Source organism: Mus pahari, chromosome 22 (assembly GCF_900095145.1).
Source record: "Mus pahari chromosome 22, PAHARI_EIJ_v1.1, whole genome shotgun sequence".
Taxonomy (NCBI): domain Eukaryota; kingdom Metazoa; phylum Chordata; class Mammalia; order Rodentia; family Muridae; genus Mus; species Mus pahari.
Window position 1 is genome coordinate 49850203 of NC_034611.1, and position 8376 is coordinate 49858578.

An 8376-nucleotide genomic window follows, 5' to 3' on the forward strand; every position below is an offset into this window, starting at 1 on the left:
AGAGAGAGAGAGAGAGAGAGAGAGAGAGAGAGAGAGAGAGAGACTAGGGCTAGAGAGATGGCTCAGTGGTTAAGAACACTGACTGCTCTTCCAGAGATCCTGAGTTCAATTCCCAGCAACCACACGGTGGCTCATGACCAACTGTAACGGGATCTGATGCCCTCTTCTGGTGTGTCTGAAGACAGCTACAGTGTACTCAGATAAATAAATAAAAATAAATAAATCTTTTAAAAAAGAAAGAGAGACTATGTCTGCAAATGTTCTTGGTAACCCAGTGCCCACCCACTGCTGACTGAACTTACTGTGACCTGTTCACACCAGCACACTCTGTTGGTGTGACCTACTCACACCAGCACTCTCTGTTGCCAACAGTTGACATGAGGTTACCACATGGATGCATGTCCAGTGATACACTGAGCAAAAGCAGCAAAACCCAGAATACAGACAGGGTGATCTCACATTCATGGAGTTAAACTAAATGGCACTGTGTAGAGATGCATGCACACAAGGCATGTGACAAAGAGATGGCCATCCACAGGTCAAGATGGCAGCCTCTGGGGGAGGAGCTCAGGCTTGGAAGGAGGCTCTTGACCACCCCCATGCCCAGCCACACTCCATTTCTTAAGGTTGCAGTGTTTACACTGTGACTTACCTCACTACTATTTGCTAAACTATACATCTGTGCCACATCTGTATATATTATCTTTCAGAGTAAAATATGTTCAAAACAAAGATAATGAAATAAACATACTGATTCTTAGAAAAATTGAAAGAACATAAAAACCATCATTAAAAATAAAATGAAACAAAACAAAACAAACAAAAACCCCTCCTAACCATGCTTGTGTTTGTCTCTGGGTTGAGATCTTGCCATACTGACTCAAACTTCTAGGTTCAAGAAATTCCCCTGCCTCAGTCTTTCAAGAGCTGGGATGATAGTGTCACCTTAACTGGATGCAATCCTTTTTTTTTTTAAATTTAAAACCTTGGTTCCCAAACTCCTAACACTGCATATACCAAACACATTTTGCTTTCAGTAAAGCATATTCTTTTTCGTTTTTCTTTCATTAAGGGCTCACGAAGCCTGGGTGGACCTAAGCTCTTGATCCTCCTGCCCTACCCTACAGAGTGATGAGATGGCAAGCATGCCCCACCCCCGATAAAGCAGGGGGTGAGCTGAGGGTGTTTGCAATTGCCTCACCTAAGACTGCAGGCGGAAACAGTCCCCTGGGAACACATGTATGCTTTGACAACAATCACCCAAAGACCGTTTTTACACTTGGGAAAGCAAGGCTGAAAGAGGTACCTAAAGACCTGTGTGGCACTGTGTTGAAAACTGCTATTCCTGAGGATCTCTGCTTAGGTAAAACCCTGATGACAAAGCAGAACTAGTCTACCAAAGGGACTCACTTGGGTTTTAAGCATAGGAAAAGGAAGGGCGATGGAGCCCTTAAATTCAGATAAAAGGCTTGAAGGGGAATCTCAGTGATGTGTGGTGACCCCAGAAGGCTAGAAGAAGCCAGCCTAGGAGCAAGCTCAATTCAAGGCCCAGGAAGTGGTGCTTTGGGAACACAAAGCAAAGCATGAGCACATGAACTAAAGAAAGCTCCAACCTGAGAGTCCAGCAGGGATCTGACTGGCAGGGATCTGACTGACTGGCAGGGATCTGACTATCTAGCAGGGATCTGACTGGCTGGCAGGGATCTGACTGGCTGGCAGGGATCTGACTGGCTGGCAGGGATCTGACTGACTGGCAGGGATCTGACTGACTGGCAGGGATCTGACTGACTGACTGGCAGGGATCTGACTGACTGGCAGGGATCTGGTCCCTAAAGGACACTGAGCAGCAGTTACTACACATCCTTGGACTGTGCAGGGCAGCTCTTCCAGTGACATCACACGGTGGTCAGAGAACAATGTGGGTGCAGCACTCACTGCTGTCTCTCCTCCGAGACAGCAGTGGGCTGACTCGTCTGGGCTACAGATGCCTCCAGGGAGTTTAGAATCCTTACTAATAAAGGCCTAGGATTCTCTCTCTCTCTCTCTCTCTCTCTCTCTCTCTCTCTCTCTCTTTTTCCGAGGCAGGGTTTCTCTGTGTAGCCCTGGCTATCCTGGAACTCACTCTGTAGACCAGGCTGGCCTCGAACTCAGAAATCCGCCTGCCTCTGCCTCCCGAGTGCTGGGATTAAAGGCATGCACCACCACGCCTGGCCGGGTTAAACATCTCAACCGAAACAGATGGCTCTTACACAGGTGTTTCTCTAGTGCTCCTTTATGTTAACAACCCCATTATGTCAGGTGAGCAGGGAAACAAATCCCCAAGCTGACAGGAGAATCAGTAGCTCGTTCACAGGAAGCCCGGGACAGGCGACTCAAAAGGAGGCTCAGCCATTAATGGAAACAATGTTACCGTGCTATCTAGTAATCCCTCTGTGACTATGGCCCATTAAAGGAACACGTTTCTCTCGCATCTCCTTTGAAAAGCAGGTGAGGCATTCTTGTTGCCCAGGATGCTGTCTGTCTGCCTCTGAGAGCTCAGGCTGATTCACCCTCTGCATCTTTCCAGAGGTCCACCGACCTGGCCCTCGCACCTGACGATACCCTTAGTCTTATGCCACAGCACCGCATCTGCGCCATCACCACCATCATCACCACCGCCACCACCATCATCACCACCACCACTGCTGCCACTATCATCGCCACCATCACCACCACCACCACCACCACCAATGGGGTGGGCCAAAAACAGATTCTACATTCTCCCATGTCTATCATTATGTCATCAGTTCTCATTCCCATCCCTCTTCACACTGTCACTTGTTGAAGAGCAGGAGGAAAGGAGGAAAAAAGAGAAGGGAGAATATGTCTGCACTGCAACTGAAAAAAAAAAAAAAAAAAAAAACAGAAACAAGCCAGAATGACGAACGAGTGACTGGTGGTTGGCCACACAGTTCAATAGCTACCGGTGCCATCATGTAAACGTAATTCCCCTGATAACCATGGAAACCAAAATGAAGGCACTGTGGTGAGGGCTGCTCTCTTTAGATATCTAAAAACAATAAGAGGCCAGAGACCAGAGAGACAAAGAAATCCAGGCATTCCAAGCCAGAGGAAACCCCTTCCTAAAAGCTCTGATAAAGTGCCATTTTCTCCCGTCTCCAAATCTCATCAAGCTTCCACCAGGATTGGAGACCTGACAGGTATCATGAAACAATTCAAGCCTCTCTTGCACGCTGGTCTCCTGGGGCCAGATGCTATGAAGCCAGCTCTCTGGGAGCTGAGAGCTTATTGTTATCATAAAACAAATTGTGAACCAGCAGAGGGGCAAAGACACACACGGACAATGACACACAGATATACACACACAGATACACACACACCTGTGTGTGCACATACAGACTTTTATATAACTAACATAGCTAGCTATGCAAACAGCTCCATGGGGGCAGACACCATTGTCTAGACCTTGTAGCCAGAATAAACGAACAGTTGAATTAGAACACAGGCAAGCTCAAGCATTCTTTCTACTGCCCAGGGCCAACAGTGTTGATGGCTGAGCAAAATCAAAGTCCTAGCCTCCTTCTTGGTCTAGCTTCTCTGTGTGCAGGAGATGGCTGGAGTCCGTGGGCTCCTAGGCATCTTCTTCCAGTAGACAGTCAATCACTCTACTGTGCTTTTTTTTTTTTTTTTTTTTTTGGTGATAGCACATGCCTGGCAGTTTTCTTTCCCCTCAGAGGGAATCTGATACCCATCTGCTCAAGTAAATTAGCGTTCCCATCCTGCCTGACTCATTCCGTAGGAACAACAGGTTCACATGCCAAAATGAAACAGAAGGCAAAGGGGGCCTGGGAAAGGGGAGAGGGTACCTCAGCCAAAACGACACTGTTTTCAGAATCACATACACAGTGGACGGTGTGCTGACTGCGAGAAAGACGTCTATCATGGAGTCCTATCTAGCTTGCTATTTTAATAAGGCTCACACGGAGAGCGCTCTCTAAGGAGTCCTCAGCATTTTCTGCTTAATCCTCACAGCAACCTCGAAGAAGAATTCATCTCTACTTTTACCAGAAGCACCATCAACGTAGCTCAAGGTTGCCTGGCTAGTGGGTGGTGGATGGAACTAACACCAACTCCGGAGTTCTGGCTCTGCCATCAGTGCAGGAGGGAGGCCGGGCAGGGGGTCATCCCTCTTCCTGAAAAGATTTGCGGAAACCCAGTCTCCGCGACTTGTTAAAACCAGACCCACTGGGTGCGCGACTGCAACGTTCTCTCCTGCATCCCAGGTGAAGGCTAGCAAACCGCCAAGTCGCATTCATTCTCTCACACACTCGCAAAGCCCTGGGGCTGGAGGCGACAGCGGGTGGGTCCGGGATGGGGGCGGACGGGGGCACAGCTCTCCCGGAGCTCCGGCGACCGAGGCCCCCACCTCCCGCACTGCTCCCAGGCCGGGTCCCTGCACGCAAGCCAAACGCTGGGCCCACGGAGGGACCGAGCAGCCGGTAAGCTTGGAGCATCCGCGGGCTCCCGAGAAGCCTCCTTCCTGCGCCTCTTACCTCAGGGAGCGGCGCTGCCCGGCGGCGGCCGCGACGCCCTGGAAGCCGCAGGGCTGCCGGAGGACTGCGGCGCTCGGCCACAGCGGGGTCCGATTTCGCCGCGAGCCCCGCCCCCGGTGGCTGTTACGTGACGCCGGTGTGGGGCTGGCCTGCGAGCGCGCGCGGCCGTGAAACTGGAAGGAGGGCGGAGCGAGCGGGGCTTCGCAAGCGGAGGACCAGCCTGGCCTCTGAAGGGGTGGGAACAGCATCGTGGGCGGGAACTGCGGGAGGTTCCTAGGGGCCGGGAGGGGGGTGGATCCTTCCCATCACCACTATAGCCTAACAGCACCCTGGGCTCTGTGCATGTGGGCACATAGGAGCTGGGTTCACCCTGAGAACACACTGAGCCCAGCTACAAGTCAGGAAGGACTTGGGGCCATGGTGGGTTGTGTGGAAAGCGTTTGGCACAACAGCGCATGATATACGCAAATGATGTGTGTAGCACTTGTTGCACCAACTACTAGTTATGGGCCCAAGAGAACAAAGCAGTGGTGGCTCCTGTTCTGAAATCCACTCTGTGGCGGAGAGGATAAACCGGAAAAGCTGTTTAAGTCCATATGTACTTAAAAGTATATGAAGTAGCCGGGCGTGGTGGCGCACGCCTTTAATCCCAGCACTTGGGAGGCAGAGGCAGGCGGATTTCTGAGTTCGAGGCCAGCCTGGTCTACAGAGATCCAGGACAGCCAGGGCTATACAGAGAAACCCTGTCTCGAAAAACAAAAACAAAAACAAAAGGGGGAAAAAAAAGTATATGAAGTGAGCCGGGCGTGGTGGCGCACAGCCTTTAATCCCAGCACTCGGGAGGCAGAGGCAGGCAAATTTCTGAGTTCGAGGCCAGCCTGGTCTACAGAGTGAGTTCCAGGACAGCCAGGGCTACACAGAGAAACCCTGTCTCGAAAAACAAAACAAAACAAAAAGTATATGAAGTACGTGAAAAGAGCTCTTTGGTTGAAAACCAGGGTTTGAGGAATGTGATGACCTCATGAGAGTAGCTATGTGAAAGAGGCCAGAGAAAACTCCTGTGCTGAGGGAGACAAAACGACTCCTTAGAAAAATATCTTTTTTTTTTTTTTTTTAGATTTTTTTTTAACTTTTATGTGTATTTGTATGCACCTGATTTATGTGCACCCTGTGCACGCAGGGGGGCCTGGAAGCAGAGGAAGCCCTTGGAACTTGAATACAGACAGTTGTGAGCCACCAAGTGGATCCTTTGCAAGAGCAATAAACCCCCTGACTATTAAGCTGTCTCTCCAACCCTGTATCCCACCAATCCGAGGTCTTAGATAAAAGGGTTTTAGAGGTCATCAGTATTTCTATAAGCCCTGATGAGGAAGCCATTGAAGGGATGGAGAATGCGGGTGTTCGATACTCTGTGGTGAGAAGACAAGAGAAGTAGACTGGCCTGAAGTACTGAAGTGGATATGGGGGTACACACACGAATCTGAGACAGTTTTATAGTAAAGTCAAATGGGGGGGCGTGTTTATGCAGTGGTTGGGGCAAATTCAGGGTCTTGCACATGCTGGGCAAGTGCTACCCCCTGCCGCCCCTACATCACAGCCTTCAACAATTCATTTGTTTAAACCCCAAACAAAACACCTAGACCCAAACCCAACAATTGAGAGCTGACTGAGAGCTGTTCAGCAAACACACAGATGTAGTGGAAAGGCCATGCTTAGGTCAAGTCAAGCCCACAACAGGATCAACTCTTACTACAGTAAACTTGGTGATGTCGCTTACGTTTGGCCAACCGATCACACGTCTAATCCTTTGAAAAGTGGCCCATTGTATGAAACCAGCAGGCTGAATACGAATTTCAATACCCAATTAAAAGCCAGAGTTCCTGGATCTGTGCTATCAAACATTATTGTTTGTGTTGGCATTTCTCTAAAAGGGTTAGGACGTTCAAAGGACAAGAGTGGGGCCGTCTACCACAGCATGCTGTCTGTCTTCTTCATCTATCCAAAGGTGCCACGGGAGGGATTTTATTTCTTGCATAAGCATTTAAATGTCAAGACAGTGGTGTTTTATTTAAGATATACTTATTTTTATTTTATTCATATGTGTGCTTTGGCTACATGCATGTCTGTGCACAAGAACAGTATTTGTAAGTGGCTGGTTGCTCCTGTCTTCTTACCCTCATCTGTTTGGTGCAGGCTTCCATTCCACCATCTATGTGTAATGTTTTTGTCTGTTGACTTCTCTACTTCATTTGACTAGAGTGGGCTTGCTCACCTTAGCAGCCTGGCATGTAATTCGTATTTATAGCAAATGAACGAGGGCACATGCAGTCTCCACAGCCATGTAGACTTCTGCTTTATAGAGAGATTAGACTCAGGCGGAGTCGTTTGGCCACAGGTAATCCAACAGCTGTCCTCCTTTTAGGCTGCCTGCGGGTCTCGACTCTCTTCCTACCTCTGACAGGGGTCTTCATTGATGAGCTTGTTGAGAAGCAAACCATGTATTTTGTTAGGAAAGTTGAAACTCTAGGTAGGTTCTGTCTTTCCATGTAACTCTAATTTTACAAATAAATATTCCCTGTACAGAATTGAGGCCTACATGTTATGTAACAACATCTCCAAAACAACGCCAGCAGCTTGACTAGAGCATCATTAGGTACCCTGAAGCCCGTGAGCTTGCTCCAGTGGTATCCAATGGTCAGTGGTGTTCCAGTTGCCTGACATACTAGCCCGAATCTCTAGATTTCCTGGTGATCCTCAAATTCCTTTTATATTTTTAATAAAATATTTTTCTTCATGACTGCCAAAGTTAGATTTTGATGTTTACAACTAAAAATTCAAACTCCCATAATTTATATTAGGAAGCTGAAGCTGTTACTCAGGACTGTGAACTCCAGATTCTAGTGTTCTTTCCACATGCATATCTCTATGTTACAACAACCCACAATATTTACATTATGTATCCATGTCTCCGTATCAGTTTCTTAACTGAATTTTTATGGAAGCTGAAAATAAACATGTTGAGTGGCTGCCTGGGGAGGCGGCTGCCAATAGAACATCCAGTTTCAGAAGCAGAAATATCATTGTACATCTGCTATATCATTTTTTCTTTCTCTCTATGTCTCTGTGGTATACGTATGTGTGCATGTTTGTTTGTACATGTATGTACATGTCCATGGGAGGGGAAAGGGCCAGAAGTTGAGCATCTTTCTCAAAAGCTCTTCACCTTCATTTTTTTCTCCGTGTATTAAAAGTAGATTGTTGGCCGGGCGGTGGTGGTGCACGCCTTTAATCCCAGCACTTGGGAGGCAATCCGCCTGCCTCTGCCTCCCGAGTGCTGGGATTAAAGGCGAGCGTCACCATGCCTGGCATTCTACCCTGTTTTTAAATTAGGTTAGTTGGTGGTTGTTTTTTATATCTGGGTTTTTTTTAAGTTCTTTCTATATACCTATGCTATTAGCCCTGCTTTGGATGTGCAGTTGGTAGGAATCTTTTCCCATTCTGTAGGTTGCCACTTTGTTGGGATGACAATGTCCTGTACCACGCAGAAACCGCTGAGTTTCACGAGGTCCCATTTATTAGTTGTCCATCTTAATGCCTGTGCTATTGGTGTTCTGTTCAGGAAGTTGTCTCCTATGTTGATGCGTTCAAGGCTCTTCCCACTTTCTCTTCTATCGGATTCAGTGTGTCTGATTTTTGTGTTGGTGTGTTTGATCCATCTGGAGCTGAGTTCTGTGCAGGGTGAGCAGTGTGGATCTATTTGGATTCTTCTACTTGCAGTCATCCAGTTTGCCAGCACCATTTGCTGAAGACACTCCCCCCCCCC

At 48.1% G+C, this 8376-nt stretch overlaps 1 protein-coding gene across 2 annotated transcripts in view; it reads right to left on the bottom strand.

Annotated features, from left to right (window-relative positions):
* The window catches only part of Fbxo10 (F-box protein 10), a 47984-nt gene extending 43322 nt beyond the window's left edge, over window positions 1–4662 (bottom strand). Inside the window, exon 1 of one of the 2 annotated variants that reach the window (XM_021222077.1) lies at window positions 4554–4662. The gene's annotated coding sequence lies outside the window, so the exon portion shown is untranslated. The remainder of the gene's footprint in view (window positions 1–4553) is intronic. The other variant, XM_029533288.1, reaches the window with a different exon arrangement.
* Between the last annotated feature and the right edge of the window lie 3714 nt (window positions 4663–8376).